The 18696-nt window shown below is 43.5% G+C and overlaps 1 protein-coding gene across 8 annotated transcripts in view; it reads left to right on the top strand.

Annotated features, from left to right (window-relative positions):
- The window catches only part of LOC122563251 (alpha-1,3-mannosyl-glycoprotein 4-beta-N-acetylglucosaminyltransferase C-like), a 168500-nt gene that overhangs the window by 52375 nt on the left and 97429 nt on the right, over window positions 1-18696 (top strand). For 4 of the 8 annotated variants that reach the window (XM_043716882.1, XM_043716881.1, XM_043716879.1 and 1 more), the window contains exon 1: window positions 8317-8869. The exons of 1 other annotated variant lie outside the window; for it this stretch is intronic. The gene's annotated coding sequence lies outside the window, so the exon portion shown is untranslated. Of the gene's footprint in view, window positions 1-8316; window positions 8870-18696 lie in introns of those variants that run through there. 3 more of the 8 variants (XM_043716884.1, XM_043716883.1, XM_043716880.1) reach the window with 1 other exon arrangement.

Below are 18696 nucleotides of genomic sequence, written 5' to 3' on the forward strand. Positions count from 1 at the left end.
AAGCAGACCAAACACAGCCAGAAACCCTAACCACCTTACCATACATCAAATGACAGCCAGACTACTAAGGCCCCTCAGAGTACACAAAGTACACAAACCCACCAACACTCTCAAACAAAAACTAACAAACTTAAAAGACCCAGTACAACCCATGGACATCATCTACAAGGATACACAAACACCAGCTAGCCACAAAAAGACACGACCCTCTCTCCCTCGTAGCCCTACACATGGATGTTAAAAACCACCATTTCAACTGGGACAACATGTCTATTCTGGGACAGGCTAAGCAAAGACATGCCAGAGAATTCCTAGAGGCCTGGCACTCCAACCACAACGCCATAAACAAAGACATCAATCTAGATGCCATCTATCAACCCCTCAGAAAACGAACAGGAAATGATATCACCACAAACCCCAGGAACCCCATCCAGGAGAAAGATATAAATAGAAAGCAGGAGACAACAGCTTCACTTCACTTGGAGGTCGCCACTGATGATGTTACCTAGCCAGGTAAAGAAACGTCTGGATATCAAACCTACAGCTCAGCGAGCAAACCTACACCCTATATAATCAAGAAAGAACCCACTCTACTCACTACTGCAGATCCTCTGTAGGCCACACTTAAAACAATGATTCTGTGCTGTGAACTTCACCCAACAGTTCCTCCAAGATCAGATGTGAATTTCACTGTTTGTTAATTTTCCCAAATGCACTCTGATGTCCAGCGATACATGAATTCAAACAGCAAAGGCATAACTGCACTGGTCAAGCTCATCTGCAGAAAACCTGCTACAATGTACAACATCACGCAGAAACATAAACTTGAAAATCTACTTTAAAAACTGTTTTTGCCAAGGAATAGGTTACAAGTAACTGACTGAGGAAGTCTCCTCAGAGGTCACTAATAGTAAAAGCAAATTCAGACTCGTCCCCCTCCCCCCATCCCCCCCATCCTACACTACTTTTCATAATTTATACAAATGATTTGGATGTGAACATAGGCGGTGTGGTTAGTTAGTTTGGAAGTGTAGTGGACAATGAAGACGGTTACCTCAGTGTAAAACGGGATCTTGATCAGATGGGCCAATGGGCTGTAGAGTGGCAGATGGACTTTAATTTAGATAAAGACGAGGTGCTGCATTGTGGAAAAGCAAATCAAAGCAGGATTAATGGTAAGGTCTTAGGGACCTGCTGAACAAAGAGACCTTGGAGTGCAGGATCATAGTTCTTTGAAAGTGCAGTCACAGGCAGATAGGATAGTGAAGAAGGCGTTTGGTATGCTTTTCTTTATTGGTCAGAGCATTGCGTATATGAGTTGGGAGGTCGTGTTGTGACTGTACAGGATGTTGGTTAGGCGACTTTTGAAATATTGCGTGCAATTCTGGTCTCCTTCCTATCAGAAGAATGTTGTGAAACTTGAGAGGGTTCAGAAAAGATTTACAAGAATGTTGCCAGGGCTGGAGGATTTAAGCTTTCGGGAGAGGCTGAACAGGCTGGGGCTGTTTTCCCTGGACCGTCGGAGGCTGAGGTGTGACATTACAGAGGTTTACAAAATCAAGAGGGGCATGGATTGGATAAATAGAGAAAGTATTTTCACTGGGGTTGGTGAGTCCAGAACTAGAGGGCATAGGTTTAGTGTTAGAGGGAAAAGATATAAAAGGGATCTAAGGGCATCTTTTTCACGCAGAGGGTGGTGCTTGTATGGAATGAGCTGCCATAGGAAGTTGTGGAGGCAATTGCAACATTTAAAAGACATCTGGATGGGTATATGAATAGGAAGAGTTTAGAGGGATATGGATCATGTGCTAGCAACTGAGATTAGATTAGGTAGGATATTTGGTTGGCATGGATGAGTTGGATCGAAGGGTTTGTTTCCATGCTGTACATCTCTATGATTCTAAAACCTTTCAGTTTTACCTTATTTTTAGGGCCAAATTTGCCCTAAACCCACCCTTAACAGAGTTGAGGGAGAACTGTGAATCATTTTGAAAGACACTGAATGAGGATTCGTTGGTTGGCTTCTGAGTTCCGTGTCTAGGACTTGACCACGGAAATCTAAGGTCACACTGTTGAGCTGTTCAGTTGAAGCTTGGTCTGCTCGTTTGACTGGTTATAAAAATACTACCTGATACTATTTCAAAGAAGATCAGTGAAGTTATCCCCTGTCCAAAAGCAAAATGCTGCAGGTGCAGCTTGGGATATCTGGTTGGCATGGATGAGTTGAACCAAAGAGTCTGTTTCCGTGCCGTGTCTCTATCACTCTAAAAGGCGTAACTCTTGCCATGTCAAATAGCATCTACCGAGGGAATGAGAAATGGAGATAAATATAAATGGAAATGTTTTCAGTGAGTGAAAGGTGGGGGCGATAGGTGTGTTGGGGGTCGTGGAACAGGAAGAATAAAAATGGTCAGTGGTAGGGTGGAGACCAGAGAACATTAAATAACATTTCATGATATCCAACAATAGATACAGTAAAGAAACAGAAAGCTGTGTTCAAATGAGGCATGAATTGCTTCATAAAGCCCATTTAGTTCTAACATGAATCAATAAATAAGTAGACAAAAGGAGGCCCAATCCAGAAGGACAAAAATGAGAAGTGAAAAAAGGGGAATACAATAACCCACAGAAAAGAATGAAGACAGATGTTGGGAAATAAAGTTGATGAATTCAACATTAAATTCATAAGGTTGGAGAGAGCATGGTTGAAACATGAAGTGCTGTTTCTCAATCTGGAACCTAACCCTAGCAGTTCAGACAGACAGAACTGTCAGCTTGGGAGCAAGATGGAGAACTAAAATGAGAAGCAATTGAGACCTCGTATGGACTGAATAGAGGTGTGTTATGAACCAGGCCAGACCCCCTCAAAATATATTAAGAAGGTAGCCCAGCCCCTAACTTTTCTTATCTTAAAGGTAGATATGAAGTGGATATTCTAGGTGTGATGCAGCTGGTTAAACCATTCAGCTTTAAGCAAAACCGAATTTATTTGCACACTACAGCTGAAACACAACCATAGGAAAGCAGAATTTAGACTAACTTAACTGTTTGAAAATTCAACCAACTCGATTCCGCCACTTAACTAAGGAGCTATTCCAATTTGCATAACATCCCACAAACACACCCCTTGGCAAAAGGTAAATTCAAAGATCGGTTCTTTCAGGCAGGAGAGATTGCAGACAGAAGTCAGCCAGGGATCATCTGCTGAAGCTTGGAACCTTGTTCACTGTAACAGCTTTTGACTTCCTGCTTAAACTTAACCAAACTGAAAAATACCTGAACTGGGAGAACTGGCCATTCCCCTGCCATTGTTAGACCTCCCATAAAAAAAAACCCAAGGACAAAATAACCTTGTTAAAGGGGCAACGTCATCACAGGTGATCCACGAAGCCAGTCTGCAATGTAAAGAAGACCACATCTCCAGCAGTGGACACAATATCCTAAATTGAAAGAGATAAATCAATCATTGTTCCACAAAAGGAATGTGATGGATCTTGGATAATAAGATGAGAGGTAGTGAAAGGGCAGGTGTTAAATCTCCTATTGCTTTAACAGACAGGGGAGGAAGTGTGAGCAGTGACTGTGAGGAGTGGACAAGGGGTTAGGAGAGGGAATAGTCCCAATGGAATGCTGAAAGACAGCTTGTTGGTAGATGTGTGTGTGTGAGCTGACAAAGATAGTGGAGGATAAGCTGTTGATTACAGAGGCTGATGGGTAAAAAATGAGGAAGACAATAAGAGTAGAGAGAAATACAGGAAATGGATTAAAAACTGAAGTTACCTATTTACCATCCTGGGTATAAATCCTCAAGGAGGCAAAGGAAAACCTATTGAAAACATAGTATGGAAGGTAGCATCAGAATAGACGTGACAGAAATGGAGAAACTTGGAAAATGGAACAGAATCATTCCAGAAAACAAGGCCTGAGGAAGTGTCATTGAAGCAGCTGTGGGAGTTGTTGGATTTGTGGCCAGTATTTATTGATCGTTGATCTCTAGAAATAATGGCAGAGAAGTTGAGGAAGGAAATCATCAGAAATGGTGAAAGAGAATGATGGATGGAAATTGGAAACAAAGAGTCGGATTTTCCCAGGAATGGCAATCTCATGCAGATTTCCAATCCGATCATTTTTATCTGAAAAGATTCTGATCGAGGCATCTTCAGAAATGTGGAACTGTACAAGACTGTGATATCACAATAGAACCAGGAGAAGGCAAAACAGGTCCCTCTACATAGCAGCCAGCTGCTGTACTTTGACATTTGAAGGGCAGAATCACAGATAGCCACTAGCAGCTCATATCATATGGTGAGGATCGTGTATTGGGAGGCAAGGGTATCAGATGGATAGGGGATAGGGTGCCATATATGTAGAGTATCAGAGTGCTATGTAGGTATTATGCCAGAATGCCAGGTGAGTGGTGTGTCAGCCTGGTGCATTGATAGCTGGGTAAGAGGTAGGGTGCTAAGTGGGTAGGATGCCAAGTGGATACAGGGTAGAGTGCAGAGAGTAATGATCCAGGGAAGGGGGCCATGAATATACTGCAGTGTTTAGGGCAGGTCGGAGTGGGTGCAAGTTGGGTGTCAGATCCATGGGGGGTGATGGGAGAGGAGAGGAATTTGGATTTAGCAGCAGTGAAGTGGGGGACGGATGGCAGGCTGCTGGGACTGGCTGCACAGGGACAAGTTAGATCTGGAGTGGGGAAAGGGGAGTTCAGGACCAGAACATGGGAGGCTGGGTCAGGACCAAAATCCCAGAAAAGTGAATCAAGTTCAGTGCAGGAGTGTCAGCTCCCAATGGGAGTAGACGGGGAAGGGGACAGTGGTCCGAGGGGTTGAAGGAGCAATGTGTCTGGAGTAGATGAAGCAGGCAGGTCAGGTCTACACTGGGAAAAATGGAAGGTTGGCTGCGAGAGGCTGAAGGTGGGTCAGCTCCTACATTCCCCCAGTAATTATTCCTGCCACTACATGGACCTCATGCACTGAGCCAGGCACTTTAGAGGAAATGTTGTTGGGCTCCCAAGAGAGGTGGTGGTGGTGGCTAGTTCCAAAGCAGGGAAAAGGAGTGTCAGATCCAGCAGCAGGGGGGATGTTGGAGGGTCGAGATTGGAGTGTGAGCAAGGGGATCAGCTCTGGAGGAAGGGCTGTGGGGGGTAAATGTGAATTGGGTCCAGAATAGGTGAAGGGGAGTCAGTTCCCAGGGAATGAAGGTGAAGTTGGCTCCAGAGCAGAAGGGGGTGTGATGGGCTTATGAGCAGAGGAATGGAGTGGTCTTTCAGATCTAGAATGGGAGCGGGTAGTCAGGTTCAGGGACCTCAGTGTCTGGGGTGTACAGGGTTTGAGGGGATGTGTAGCTGGGGAGGTGTGTAAACTAACTATAGGGTCAGTTGAATAGTTACTCAGGAGTTAATTCTATTTAATAGTCTAATTTTTTGGAAGTAATTATTTTACTTAATTTCATTGAACCCTCTGAAATCCCTGATTGAGATTTTCGAAGGGTTCCAGGCACAAAGAAATCGCCCATAGAATCTTCAGTGTCTCAGGCAATTCTTTCATGAAGTCATAGAGATGTACAGCACAGAAACAGACCCTTCGATCCAACTCGTCCATGCTGACCAGATATCCCAACCCAATCTAGTACCATTTGCCAGCATTTGGCCCATGTCACTTCCTCTTCATGTACCCATCCAAATACCTTTTAAATGTTATTGTACCAGCCTCCACCACCTCCTCTGGCAGTTCATTCCATACAAGCACCACCCTCTGTGTGAAAATATTGCCCTTTTAGGTCCCTTTTAAATCTTTCCCCTCTCACCTTAAACCTGTGCCCTCTATTTTTGGACTCCCCTACCCCAGGGAAAAGACCATCGCTATTCACCCCATCCATGCCCCTCATGATTTTATAAACCTGTAGAAGGTAACCCTCTGGGAGGATGTTATGCAACTTGAAAGGGTTCAGAAAAGATTTACAAGGATGTTGCCAGGGTTGGAGGATTTGAGCTACAGGGAGAGATTGAATAGATTAGGACTGTTTTCCCTAGATCGTCGGAGGCTGAGGGGTGACCTTATAGAGGCTTATAAAATCATGAGGGGCATGGATTGGGTAAATAGACAAGGTCCCTTCCCTGGGGTGGGGGAGTGCAGAACTTGAGGGCATAGTTTTAGGATGAAAGGGGAAAGATATAAAAGAGATCTAAGGGGCAACTTTTTCACGCAGAGGGTGGTGTGTGTGTGGAATGGGTTGCCAGAGGAAGTGGTGTAGGTTAGTTCAATTGCAACATTTAAAAGGCATCTGGATGGGTATATGAATAGGAAGGGTTTAGAGGGATATGGGCCAGGTGTTGACAGTTGGGACTAGATTGGGTTGGGATATCTGGTCGACATGGACAAGTTGGACCAAAGGGTTTGTTTCCATGCTGTGTATCTCTATAACTCTATGAAAACAGCCCCAACCTATTCAGCCTCTCCCTAGAGCTCAAACCCTCCAACCCAAGCAACATCCTTGTAAGTCTTTTCTGAACCCTTTCAAGTTTCACAACATCTTTCCTATAGCAGGGAGACCAGAAGACCCTCAGAGTCTGCTATAATTGGGTTTCCACAGGATCCCAATGCACAACTCCCATCTACACTGGAATAACGATTGTCTGGCCATCAGCAATTCTATGCCAAAATTAATGAAATTTTCCAGTTCATACAGTAGAAGCAAGAGGTGATACTGATACAGTCAACAATGAAGTGGGCAAAGAGATAGAAGAAGGGGCCACTGCTACATTTCCCATAAATCTGACTTTAAAAAAGCAGACATAACAGGGTCCCATAGCAACACCTCTTTTTTATTTTTTTGTTTTTATTTTTTCTTAGTCTAGGGATAGTCCCCTTCATGGAGAGTCCTTGCACATACACTCACAATAGGCAAACACCCGAGTGACCAGTGACAAACACTGCCCTTCACATCAAAGGGCAGTGCTGAGAGTTACATTTCTTTTTTTTTCTTTTTTAACCCCCACACTACCACCTAAGTGCGGTAGTGCTTATTTTTTCCCCAGCACCCATGGTGTGTGTGTGTGTGCAGGTGTGAGACACAGTGAAAGAAACACCTCTTTTTTAACCTGTTGTCTTCTGATCACCCTCTTCAGCGATATTATTACATCTCTGGAGCAGGTGGGACTTGAAGCTGGGTCTTCCAGTCTGCAATAGGGAAACAACCACTGTACCACAGCAGCCAGCAACACCTTTCTATTTTTTGCCAGAAATGTTACTCAAGCTACGAGGTGTTGTAAGCAAAGGTCCTTCAAGCACATAGGATTTTCTCCCCTCACTACTGAAATAACTGCACAGAGACTGGTATCCCGTCACCAAGTCACTCTTTATTTACTTGTGCACAGTACACTGGCTGTGGTGAGCCAGCTTGGAGCCAATCCCCTGAACTGAGGAGATTTCAAATCCCCAGTTTATTCACACTCCTCCAACCTATGTTGGCTGTGTGTAAGTGCAGGGACTCAGTGACAGCACCATGTGCCAAAAGACTTTGTTCAATACATCCACTGCCAGAAAAACACCCATGTGGCCAGGGATCCAATAACAACCAAAGCCCGACAAGGGCAATGCTGGCATGGGAAGGATAGGTATTAAATCAACTAAGAGTTACAGGGGTCAATGACTTTCTGTTTGGAGGAAGTGAATGGAATTGTTGATGCATCATGAAACTATTTGTTATTTGTCTTCCCCTGGCCTCAGACTTGTCCGTTTGTAATTCCGCTCTCCTCCTTCCTTTTCCAGTGGCTTAAAAATTCTTGCATTTGCAGTTCTGACAGAAGGTTATCCGATTAGGTTCACCTGAATGGTTACCTCTCTTTCTCTTAGTGACAGCTACTGCCCAATCTGCTGAGTTTTCCAGCTTCTTTAAAAAAACTTTTTTTGGCGTTCTCCCAAGGTGTTCTGATCTATACCAATCCCTCCTTCAACATCACACATACACCGCAGATTATGGGGAATCCGAAACTTTAACTCTGCTTTCTCTCTCCACAGATGCTGCCAGACCTGCTGGGTTTCTCCAGCAATTTCTGTTTTGGTTTCAGATTTCCAGCATCCTTTTTTTTGCAGATTAACTGGTCACCCAGGGAACTGGCTGTTGGGTTTCACACATTACAACAGGAAATTTAATTCAGAAGTTTGGTTGTGAAGCGCTTTGGGACGCCTGGTTGTTGCAATCTAAATGGAAATCCATCACTTTCTAAATGTACAGAGGGGCGCTACATAAACGCAAGTCCGTCACTTCCTAAATTGCACAGTGGAGCACAACATTAAGGACATTACAAACGACCGTTCTCTAATTAAAGAGAGATATGACTGGTGGTGTGTTTAACCTGAGTGTCAGGCGGTTCGGAAGGAGAAAACATTAGTCTCTCACTATCTCTCCACCTTCGGGTGTCACGCAGGCAGACAACAGTTATTAAAATTGTTATTTTTTTCCTGTATCACGGAAAATAACCTAACCTACTGACGAACTGAAAAGACATAAAGCAATGTAGAATCAGCGCCGATTTTATAATTACATATAGTGAGTGTAATTACTGACACAACTCCCTATTGGGAGAATGGAACATTGTGTCTGCGACATTGGGCAAGTTTTACAACGTGTAAGATCGGGCAGTCACGCCTGGGTTTCACTCTGCAGAATGTAGACTCCGCCCTGAGATTAGAACAGGGTTCGGGAACTAATGCAAGCCGTCATTCGTCCGGCTCCACACCTTAGCTGCACCTCTGGAGGTATTTAGTCACCTGTAAACCACCACGACTGGAGTCTCTCCTCCCGGTGAACGCTTCCCTCAAGGTATTCTGACGAGTGAACCTAAAGCTAGTTGAACTCAGAGGTATTTTTGTTTATTTCCGGAGCTCTTCAACATTTCCTTTCAGCCGAAGCGTGGCTTTGAGCAAAGGAACAGATGTGACTGCAGCTCACGTTGGAAGGAAGAAAGTTTGTTTTTATTGTGTTCACTCCTGAACTTGATGGGCTGTTTTGACCGTTATTTGTCTCAACATTGTTTCTGAATAAGGGCAATGGGGAATCAACAACTTGTAGGCACAGCAAACGCTAGCAGGGTGGCATAGAAGTGTAAATCAGATTTTCACGTTGTTGAGGCGTTCTGCCAGTAAATTATTATAAACGAGTTCCTCCAGCATTGTCTGTTTTTTGTAAGTAAGGATGATTTCTGAGCTTGCTTTTATCTGTGAGCAGCCAACGATTTTCTGGACATGTACTTTACAACAAAAAAATTAGGTTCTGTTTCAAAGAAGTAACAGAGGATGTTTGTTTAAGGTAGTTTTAATGTAAATTGTTGGTGTTTTAGCCGAACTAACGAAAAAAAAGTTACAAGTCTACTTTTAACGTGGAGATGTGCGTGGTTATAGTTGGATGAAGGGCTTTAACGTGGGTGACCACGCCAGTTCTGACAGTTAAAAATCACACAACACCAGATTATAGTCCAACAGGTTTATTTGGAAGCACTAGCTTTCAGGGTGCTGCTCTTTCCTCAGGTGGTTGCCAACCTGATGAAGAGCAGCACTCCGAAAGGTAGTACTTCCAAATACACCTGTTGAACTGTAAGCTGGTGTTGTGATTTTTAACTTTGCACATACCAGTCCAACACTGCTATCTCCAAATCAGTTCTGACACAAGCAACTAGAGATCTTATTGTGGGTTCATTTGGTTGTTGCAGTAAATCTCAACCAGACAGGTTACAAATTTGTGTTAACCCATGTGTTTTTAACTGTTTGAAATATCAGTGTTTTCTGAAACTCCACAATGAGATGAGGAAGAGTGCAGCAGTTCATGGGGTTCATATACAAATACAGCAGTGAATATTCCAGTGACTCATTTCAAGGCTTCCAATTGGAAAAGTTATTCAGAGTACTTGTGAGAGTATTGAGACTTAAGATCAAGATGCGTGGCAACGTGGCTGCCATAGATTGAACTGCAGGCAAGGCATCATGACTGCCAACAAAGCCCTGTAATTCAGCCACCTGCAGCTAGTGAGCAGAGCATTGGGGTGGGAAGTACAGAGATCAGTTTTCACAAAATGCATCTGCCTGCATAGGAAGCAAGGCTTCAACTTACACACTGTTACAGCAAGAAAAGTAGAGATAATGACATGGTAGCTAGCCATGATGTCGAGGGTGGCCAAAGTTTAAAAAAAAATCACGGAACACCAGGTTATAGTCCAACAGATTTATTTGGAAGCACTCTGTTTTGGAGTGCTGCTCCTTCATCAGGTAATTGATGACCTGATGAAAGAGCAGCACTCCGAAAGCTCATGCTTCCAAATAAACTTGTTGGACTATAACCTGGTGTTGTGATTTTTTTAATGTGGTAACTAGTGGCAGAACCCTAGAATCACATGGAAGATCTGCTCCGTAATGGACCTGATGGCCACACATAACCAATGGTCTGAACGTGGCCATCATCCTGCATATCTTTTGCTATCAGTTCCTTCTGGGGAGCTGTTGGAAACATGTCCAGAATCTCTCAGTGGATGCACAGAAATACATAGTGAGTGTAATTAGGTTACTGGCCAGTGCTGGAAGAACTTCAGCAATGATGATGCCAGTCAGGATGAGCTAAATTGAGCTGAGGGGCAGGGAAATTCCTTCTGTGCCACGATCATTTCACTGAGAAGTTGTTGTGAATAAAACAGTTTATTTTTATACACAAGTTTCTTTTTCCCAGTTAAACTACCAACAGGTGAAATTTCACCCTCTCATCTTGTGCCATGCTGAACTTAATTTAAAATAAAATATGCCTCTCACTCAGGGAAAAAAAATACTAAAATAGAAATGTTTTGTTTTCATCATCCGGGCAACAATCCAGGAAGCATGAATTTACATCTTTTAATATTTGGTGTAATGTCTTATTTCCTTAATGTTTGGGCTTTTTTTTAGTGTGGTTCATTTTTCAAACAAGTTAGAGTCATAAAGATGTACAGCACGAAAACAGGCCCTTCGTTCAAACTTGTCCATGCCGACCAGATATTCCAACCTAATCTAGTCCCAGTTGCCAGCACTTAGCCCATATTCCTCTAAACCCTTCCTATTCATATACCCATCCAGATACCTTTTAAATTGTACCGGCCTCCACCACATCCTCATTCCATACACGTACCACCCTGTGTGAAAAAGTTGCTCCTTCGGTCCCTTTTATATCTTTCCCCCCACACCCTAAACCTGTGCCCTCTAATTCTGGACTCCCCCACCCCAGGGAAAAGACTTGCTCTATTTACCCTATCCATGCCCCTCCTGATTTTATAAACCTCTATAAGGTTACCCCTCAGCCTCCGATTTTCCAGGGAAAACAGCCCTCGCCTACTAAACCATGGAGATGTACAGCACGGAAACAGACCGTTCAGGCCAACTCCTCCAGGCTGACCAGATATCCTAAACTAATCTAGTCCCATTTGCCAGGCCTTGGCCCATATCCGTCCAAACACTTCTATTCATATACCCATCTAGATGCCTTTTAAATGCTGCAAATGTACCAGCCTCCATCACTTCCTCTGGCAGGCCATTTGAAGGGATTATTTTTCTTTTGGACAGAGGTGGTAGGTAAGCAGGGTCCTGTTCATGTTTATTCATCTGTAGCATATAATGTACAATGATCCTTTTCTCTTTAAATTCTAATACAAAAAATAATTAACTTTCTGTTGTTACTATTGTTTAATGAATGCCAAACAAAATGTTTGTGTAATCTCATGATTACCAGGGCATCAATGCTTTAAAGAAACCAGGCCCTTATTATTTAGAGATGCCTCTAAACTGAAACATTCTGTGCTTAAGTGTTTCATATCAAACACCATTAGATAGCATTATCTCTGTGCTGCAGAAATGAGTGACAGTGGTTCCTGGAATATTTTAGCTGTATATCTAATTTAGGGGTAATTCATACATTAATCTAACATACTAATTGACAAACTGACACTTGATCAATTTGAACATTAGATTGAAATGCAATTGGGAGCTGTCACTTTGTGGAAAAGTATTGTTCATTGCCTGTCAATAGATATCTGGGAGAAGCAGAAGAAAGCTATTATATGTCCTAATTAACCTATTCAGACATGTTATGACACGTCTCTGAACAGTTGGGATCTAGCCTCTTGGCTCAGAGGTAGGGATTATCCTCCAGTAAAATGTATGGTATTTTCAAGGAACAATTATAGAAGGCACTTTAAGCCATTTTTAGGCTCTTCTAACAAGTTCTCTTTTAGTAGAGAAATGTATTTGATATTTTATTTTTGTTCATTCATGGGATATACCGCCCAGACCAATACTTTCTGCTTATTCCTATTTGTCGTTGAGAAGGTGATCGTGAATTATCTGTTTTACTACAGCAATCCATTGTTGAAAGTACTGTATCCTACAATGAAGTTAGTTATGGAGTTCCAGGTTTTTGATCCAGTTATGATAAAGGAAGGGCAATCTATTTCTAAGTCAGGAAAGGTTCACAAATGTCCTTTAGGGAAGGAATCTGCCATCCTTACCTGGTCTGGTCTACATGTGACTCCAGACCCATAGCAATGTGGTTGATCTTAACTGCCCTCTGGGCAATTAGGAATGGACAATAAATGCTGGCCTAACCAGTGACACCACCCCGTGAATGAGTAATGAGTTTGTAACTTGATTGCGAACGTGCAGGTTATTGTGTTCACGTGCATCCATTGCCCTTTTTCAAGGTTGATGTTGCATAATTGTAAGCTATAGTCAAAGGAGACTCAGCAAGTTGCTGCAAAGCGACAACAATGGAAGGAATAAATATTTAAGGTGATAGTTGGGGTGTTGATCATGCCGAGAATTGATGCAGTGCATTTATAGATAATACCCAGTGCTGCTACTCTGTGTTGATCATGAAGGGGGTGATGTTGAAGGTGAATTGATTGGATTCGCAAGTTAAGTGGGTTACTTTGTCCCAGATTATCTCAAGTTTCTTGTGTTGTTGGAGCTGCACTTCTCCAGCAAAGCAGAGTTTTCTATTACATTCTTGACTAGGAAACAGGATGTAAATTACTCCTGTCCGAACTCCTAGCCTCTGATCGGCACTCATCACCATTTTATGTATGTGGCTGGTCCAGTAGAACTGGTCAATGCTAAGCCCTTAGGATATTGGATGGTGGAAGATTCAGCCATGGTCATTCCATTGGATGTCAAGGATAATTGTCAAGTTCTCTCTTGTTGGAAATGGTTACTGCCCAGCATTTGTGTGGTATGAATGCCCCTTATTAAGCTTAGAGATTGCCCAGATCTTGCTGTATTTGAGGACGGACTATTTCAGTAGTTAAGGAGAAGTCCTGAAAGGTGGTGAACATTGTGCAGTCATCCACAATATCCCCAGTTCTGACCTTTTTTGATGGAGGGAAGAACATTGATGAAGCAGCTGAAGGAACTCATGTAGTATTTTCTTTGGGGATAGTGGGTGATGTGATGGTTGACCTTATCTAAGATAGCTATGAGGGGATGGATAGGGTAAATAGGCAAAGTCTTTTCCCTGGGGTCGGGGAGTCCAGAACTAGAGGGCATAGGTTTAGGGTGAGAGGGGAAAGATATAAAAGGGACCTAAGGGGCAACTTTTTCAGACAGAGGGTGGTGCGTGTATGGAATGAGCTGCCAGAGGGAGTGGTGGAGGCTGGTGCAATTGCAACATTTGAGAGGGATTTGGATGGGTATATGAATAGGAAGGGTTTGGAGGGATATGGGCCAGGTGCTGGCAGGTGGGACTAGATTGGGTTGGGATATCTGGTCGGCATGGACAGGTTGGACCGAAGGGTCTGTTTCCGAGCTGTACCTCTTTATGACTCTAGAGCTCCTTAGTGCCATATTTTGTTAAATGCTAGCTTGGCATCAAGGACAGTCACTCTCTCCTCACCAGTTGGAGTTCAGCTGTTTTTGTCCACATTTGGATCAAGGTTGTAATGAGGTCCCCTCCCCCATCTTATACCAGATCGAATCTTCCAACTCGGCACAGCCCTATTGAACTGTCCTACCTATCCATCTTCCTTCCCACCAATCCACTCCACCCTCCTCTCCGACCTATCGCCTTCACCCTCCACCTTCATCTACCTATTGCATTCTCAGCTAACTCCCAACTCCCTCCCATTTATCTCTCAGCCCTTTTGGGCCACAAGTCTCATTCCTAATGAAGGGCTTACGCTTGAAATGTCAATTCTCCTGCTCTTTCAATGCTGCCTGACTGGCTGCGCTTTTGCAGCGCCACACTCTTCAACTTTAATGAGGTGAGGAACTGATTGACACTCAGTTTGGGTTCTGCAAGTGCTAGTGATCAGGTCATTCCTTTGCAAGTGCTGCTTGATAGTATGGTGGTTGACTCCTTCAATCATTTTGGAGCATAAACTCTTAAGATGATAACTGGCCAGGTTGGATTTGTTTGACGTCTTGTACACAGGGCGTACCTGGTCAATTTTCCACATTGTCAGGTAGATGCCAGTGTTGTAACTGGGCTAGAACAGATTAGCTGAGGGCTTGGTTAGTTCGGGAGCTCAAGTCTCCACTGCTATTTCCTAATTACTCTTATTACTAACTCACTCCAAGTGTTTCCATATCCCAAAGACTGCATGTGGAAAAACTCCAGTTCACCATCACTGTCACAAGAACAGTTAGGAAGAGCAATAAATGTAACAACTAATTCCTGTGAACAAATAGTATGTTGGGCATCTTACCCCTGAACTTGCTAAATGTTATTGGAGCTGCATTTATCCAGGCAAATGGAAGTGGAATACACTCTTGTGCCTTGTGGAAAGTCTTTGGGTAGTCAGGATATAAGTTAATAAGTGTGGAAAAGCACAGCAGGTCAGGCAGCATCCATATAGCAGGAGAATTGGCATTTCGGGCATAAGTACTTCATCAGGAATGTGAGGCGTGTGGGTGGGGAAGGAGGCTGGAAAGGCAATAGGTAGATGCAGATGGGGGTGATGGTGATAGGGTGGAGTGGGTAGGTAGGAAAGAAGATGGACAGGTGGGACAGTTCAAGAGGGTGGTGCCAATTTTGGAGGGCTGGATCTGGGGTAAGATAGGGGGAGGGGAGATGAAGAAACTGATGAAATCAACGTTAATGCCATGTGGTTGGAGGGTTCTAAGGTGGAAGATGAGGCATTCTTCTCCAGGTGCTGGGTGGCTAGGATTTGGCGGTGAAGGAGGCCCAGGACTTGCAAATCCTTGGTGGAGTGGGAGAGAGTTGAAGTGGTTGGCTGCAGGATGATAGGGCTGTTTAGTGTGTGTGTGTCCCATTTCTCGATGTTGCTCTTGATGTGATCTCCTCTACACTTCAGGGCGCCAATTCGCGGAACGTTTCAGGGAGCATCTCTGGGGCATGCACCAAACATCCCTGTGGCCAACCACTCCCCAACAACATTCAAATCCTGGGACACCTTCACTGCCAAATCCCAGCCACCTGATGCCAGGAGGAAGAACGCCTCATCTTCCCCTTGGAACCCTCCAAAAACATGGTATCAATGTTGATTTCACCAGATTCTTCATCTCCCCTCTCACCACCTTATCTCAGATCCAGCCCTCCAACTCAGCACCGCTCTCTTGAACTGTCCCACCTGCTCATCTTCCTTCCCACCTATGCACTCCACTCTCTGCTCCGACCTATCACCAGTGCCACCCGCCCGCATCTCTCTATCTACTTCCAAGCTACCTTCCCCCAAGCCCCAACTGCTTCCTATTTATCTCCCCTCACCTACCCCCCAACACATGCACACATTCCTGATGAAGTGCTTATGCCCGAACCGCTAATTCTCCTCCTCGGACGCTACCTGACCTGCTGTGCTTTTGCAGCACCACACTTTTCAATACTGATCTTCAGTATTTGCAGTCCTCACTTTCTCCTGTAAGTTAGTAACCATTAGAATATCCAACCTCCGACCTGTTTGTGTAGTTATATATTGATGTGGATGTCAAGTTAAAGTTTCTGTTCAATGGTAACCCCTAGGTCATTGGTGACATGGGAGGGGAACTGATCAGACCTGCTCTCGGTGGACATGGTCATTTCATCGTATCTGGTATGGCCTAAGAACTACCTGTACTTATCAGCCCAAGCATGAATGCCGCATGTTACACATCATTGTCTGAGCAGCTCTGAACTGAACATCAAACATCTTCTATTTCTGCCTTTGGAATGGAGGGAAGGTCATTGATGGAAGTAGCTGACAGTAGTTGGGCCAAGACATTTCCCTGAGTAACTTCTACACAGATGATTGGCCTCCAATAACTAAGACAGTCTTCCCTGGTGCTCAGTACGTATAATACTTAAGTATTAGAGCCGTATATCTGTGATTCTCATTGGTTCCAACTTTGGGTTTGCTTGTTACCATACTCCATCAAATGCAAACACACTCAGGCCAGGAGTATAATGAGGTTTGGAGCTGAGGTGCTATGGGGAAACTCAGCTTGAACAATGGTTGACAGTTTGTTGCTGAGTAAATGCTGTTTGTAGTGTAGGCGACACCTTCCATCTTGATTATCAAGAGTATACTCATAGTTTAGTGTTTGACCAGATTGGATTTTCCCAGTTTTTGTGGGCAAGGCATACTTTGGCAGGTAGATGCTGCTGTTGCAGCTGTAAAGGAACAGTTTAGCTAGAGGCTTGGTTATTACTAGATCAGAAGACTTCAGCAATACAGCCAGGAGGTCGTCGGGGCTGATAGTCATATTCTTGGCTCTGGCATAATTGAGAAAGTGTTATTTGCAGACCCTCCTTTTGTTAACTGTCCATCACCATTCATAACCGTATATACCAGGTCAGCAGGATTTTGATCTGACCTGTTGGTTTTAGGATCTGTCTGTCTGTCCCACACTGCTTCTGCTGTATGGCATGCATGTGTTATGGCTTCATCAGGTTGAATTGATTTTTGGGGGGGATGTCAGGGCATGCCTGGTTCTGCTCCAGGCATGTCCCTCTACATTTCCCACTGGACTAGAATTGGTCCCCTTCATTTGAAGGAGAGCCATCAGTTTAAAAACTGAGGTGGGTATGATTTTGCAGTTACTGCCCTCAGTATCTCAATGATGGCCAGTCTAGAACTGTTCGATTTGTTTTTGGATCTATCCAATTTAGAGAGTGGCAGTCAAGCTTTGATCCTTGTGGAGGAGACTACTTATTGATCTAATGCAGTATGTAAAATTGTATTATGTGGTTCATATTCTGCTGTTTAGTTAGTTTTTGATTTCAGAATCTCTTCAGTCTCCCAGTAGTTATGAAGTAATTTGGTGTCTATCTCAGACTACCTATCAAAACAATTACTAAAGGTTGCGCTGCATGCCATCGATTTATAATGTTTTTTCAGCAAGTGGGCTTGATGCTATGTTAGTGTTATTTTGTCATATTGACCTACTTGATAAAGATCTTCAGTGAATATTTGAAATGCTTTCTAATATCCAGTTTGTGCTAAAGATTCATGTTGATTCCAGTAATTCACTGAAGCAAACAGGTTTTTGACGTGTTCGTAGGCTGCCATGCATTGACGGCTATTACAAACGAGCCTAATCAAGTTTCACCTCCAATTCCTCATACATGAATTTTTAAAGTGAAATCACTGGGTAGTAACAAAGAAAAAAAATGTATCTTTTGATTCTTAAACCAAGAACACCTGCCTTTAAAAATAAAATTATGCCCCAATTATTTCAGAAACATTATGCACTAACTGCGGTTCACACTGACCAGTGTGGTCACTGTGTACATTACAATATATTCAATGCCCTCTCAGTTGCATGGTATGCTCCAGTTACATTTAGTGAAATGTCGGGGGGTGTGTGTGTCTCTATAATACGTTTTGTGTTAATCGTTGTGTTAATGCCAAAGAATGTGACATTTCCAACTGCTCTATTCCTATTATTGCATGTGTTCCTGTCCAGGACTCAAAGACTATAATCCTGTCAATAGCACTGAGTGCAACCCAGTCTTCAAAATTAGCAGTGAGGCTGGTTGAGGGGTAGTAACAAGACAATTCTGGCTGTTGAATGTGAGAAGGGGAGAATGGATGGTAAAAGTATAAAGAGGGAAGTGAATGGTAGTGAGCAAAGCTGCCAGTGTTGCTTTGAAGAAGTAAATAGGTGAAAAGTTAATGCTACCAAATAGTTGGCCCTAACCTTGTTGGCCTTGCTCAGGAGCAATAACTGAGTTAAGAAAATAGGAATCTATAGGCTTGTATCTTGGCAAACACCATTCCTGTAGTGGCTATCAAGATCACTGTCACCCTCCAACTCTACATGACCAAATCTTTCCAGGTGGGACCAACCAATTAAACTCCAGTGTACCATTCCTTGTTTAAAGGGAGGTGATGTAGTCCTGGTTGTGAGGAGAGGTACATTATGATTCTCTAGTCTCACTGTCGCGTTCTTGTCCTGATGTGAAGGTGCCAATGTTGAACTGGGGTGGACAAAGTTAAAAATCATACAACACCAGGTTATAGTTGAACAGGTTTATTTGAATTTTAGAATTTAAAATCCCGAGTGCAGAAACAGGCTATTCGGCCCAACAAATCCACACTGACCCTCCGAAGAGTAACCCATAACCCCCCCGCCCCCCCACCCCATTCTATTACTCTACATTTACCCCTACCTAATGGACCTAACCTACACATCCCTGAACACTATGGGAAATTTAATATAACCAATTCACCTAACCGGCACACTTTTG

The sequence above is a fragment of the Chiloscyllium plagiosum genome, chromosome 26 (assembly GCF_004010195.1).
Source record: "Chiloscyllium plagiosum isolate BGI_BamShark_2017 chromosome 26, ASM401019v2, whole genome shotgun sequence".
In the NCBI taxonomy this organism is placed as follows: Eukaryota; Metazoa; Chordata; class Chondrichthyes; order Orectolobiformes; family Hemiscylliidae; genus Chiloscyllium; species Chiloscyllium plagiosum.